The sequence below is a fragment of the Thamnophis sirtalis genome, unplaced genomic scaffold, assembly GCF_051295495.1.
Source record: "Thamnophis sirtalis isolate CommonGarterSnake01/CBP01778 unplaced genomic scaffold, rThaSir2_p1.2 scaffold_12, whole genome shotgun sequence".
In the NCBI taxonomy this organism is placed as follows: Eukaryota; Metazoa; Chordata; class Lepidosauria; order Squamata; family Natricidae; genus Thamnophis; species Thamnophis sirtalis.
Genome location: NW_028261392.1, coordinates 9,105,343 through 9,107,842, shown reverse-complemented (window position 1 = coordinate 9,107,842; position 2,500 = coordinate 9,105,343). Strand labels below are relative to the sequence as shown.

Sequence of the window (2,500 nt, the reverse complement as noted above, 5' to 3'; positions counted from 1 at the left end):
AGAATTCAAATTGTGGTTCTCCCCTTAAAAAATTGCTTCTAAGATACCTGCTGTGAGTAATGGCTTGAAACTACACCCGCCACAAGTGCTTTAGTCAAGAAAAGCAGCTGAAATGCAGGAGCTGAGCAGTTGGGACTGATATACAAACAGTTGTCATTCCAAACACACACACACAAACACACATGCACCACCTATTTAAATAACAGAGCCTACTTTTCATTTTCCTCTGTTTTACCTGCTCTGCCTTTTTTTATATAAAAAATAAACACCAACAACACAGATTTCTTCCAAGCTTTGTTACAAACAACAGGACTTGCTTGTATATTAGGATGTCTTCAGTAGAAACGGGGAAAAGGTTTTCGATTCTTAATTACCCAATAAAAAAAAAAACCTGTATTGCAGAATTAACAACACTGTGCCGGACCATCGGTGGGCTCGGGAGACTGTGCACCAGGCAAGAAAAAAAAATAAAGATTAAAGAAATCAGCAACTGCTTGTAGACAAGATATTGCTAATTGGTATCTTGTAGGTTTGATCAGTTTCATGAAATGAATGCTCCTTACTTATCAATGAGCGATTAAAAAGGGTTGGATTTTTACATGTGTGGGAAACGGAATGAATATATCATAGGGTGCATATTGATTCTGATCGTACGGTGATATTGTCTTCATTAAGGGATGCAGTGGCTCAGTGGCTAAGATGCTGAGCTTGTCAATCAGAAAGGTTGGCAGTTCGGCGGTTCGAAACCCTAGCACCGTATAATGGAGTAAGCGCCTGTTACTTGTCCCAGCTTCTGCCGAATAAGCAATTTGAAAGCATGTAAAAATGCAAGTAGAAAAATAGGAACCACCTTTGGTGGGAAGGTAACAGCGTTCTGTGTGCATTCAGCATTTAGTCATGCCAACAGAGATGTCTTCAGACAGTGCTGGATCTTTGGCTTTGAAATGGAGATGAGCACCATCCCCCTAGAGTTGGGAACAATTAGCATGTGTGTGTTACCTTATTGTCTTCCTTTATGACACCACTGTCTACATGGTTCTTTGCTGAGTTTTCCATGCAGTCCAGTTGTTTATTAGCCTTCAGCCCTCCACCTCTCTCATTCAAATGATTAGATTGTATCACCATGGAAAGTTATCTGTTGTTAAAGCCCTCCTCTCCTGCTAATATTGCACCAAAAATTCTCATTAGCCTGCAGACAGTTCTGCATTTATGACGTGGGTTATCTACAGGGAAGAATCCTTCCCATTGATGATGAACGCATAGCAGGAGAATAGGTGAGCAGCCAAGGTATGGTAATATCATCTGGGTATTGTTCAGGTTGATTTTGTGGAATTCTTTTTTTTTTCTCTTTTACTTTGTTTTTGATGATCAATAATAGGAATTGCAGTCAGGGCCGGTGCAGTTTCAAGCCATTACCCACACAGTTGGAAGGGACCTTAGAGGTCTTCTAGTCCAACCCTCTGCTCGGCCTGGAAACTTTATACTATTTCAGACAAACGGTTGTCCAAAAAACGTGATTGTTGTGTCAAATAAATGAGTTCCCATGCTTTTGAATATAATGGGGTGGTCAAGTCATTGCATAAAGTAGACGTTATAGAGGGTTGAAATATATCAATGCAGTCATAATGTACTATTGAAGGGCTAACTCTTCCAAACAGTTTTCCACAATATTAGAACTCTTACAATCAAATGATTTTGCGACAGTTTAAATATCTTGTTTGGTTCCTATTTTCTCCTGGGCTAATTGTTCTGGAAGCTTTGGAATAGTTATAACTTTTTTTAGTTCCTCTCTCTCTTCTCTTTCTCTCTCTCCCCTTCTTCCTCTCCCTCTCTTTCTCCCTCTCTCTCCCTCTTTCTCCCTCCCTCCCTCTCTTCCTCTTTCCATCTCTCCCTCCCTCTCTTTCTTTCTCCCTCTCCCCTCTCTCCCTCTCTTTCTCCCTCTATCTGTCCCCCTCTCTCTTTCTTCTTCTTCTCTTCTGCTCCCTCTCCCTTTCACTCTCCCTCCTTCTCCACCTTCTCTCTCTTGGGTTGTGTGCAGTGAAAGTAGGCAGTGGAAGTTTTTAAAAGTTGGCTGAGTTATCAAACCGAGTTATGCTTTGGCAGCGTTAAATTATACAAGTTTCAGGGGTATTTTAAACGGGTTGTGTGTTTCCTCGCAGCCTATTCGGAGGAGTTCACAAATATGCATATGATAAGGCAGGAAATTGTACCTTTAATATCACCTCTTTCTGATATAGCAGAGAGTTTCATTTGGTATCTTTCCTCTCTCTCTCCTTTCCCTGCAGGATGGATAAGAATCATAAAACAATGACATTTTATGTGATGGTGCTATCTTATGTAGATTCTTTCTTTTCTTTTATTTCCCCTCCCATTTTCAGTTTCCAATGAAATAAACCTTAGTCCCCTGACATTCCATATATCTGATTTATATAGCTGTTCTTCTGGACGAGTCTTTGGAATCAACCCAACAGTGGTAATATTTTCATCTGACAACAGAATT

The 2,500-nt window shown here is 40.4% G+C and overlaps 1 protein-coding gene across 2 annotated transcripts in view; it reads left to right on the top strand.

Moving 5' to 3' along the window:
* Positions 1 to 2,500, top strand: part of PCDH9 (protocadherin 9) — an 854,104-nt gene that overhangs the window by 360,436 nt on the left and 491,168 nt on the right. The gene's annotated exons all lie outside the window — the stretch shown is intronic.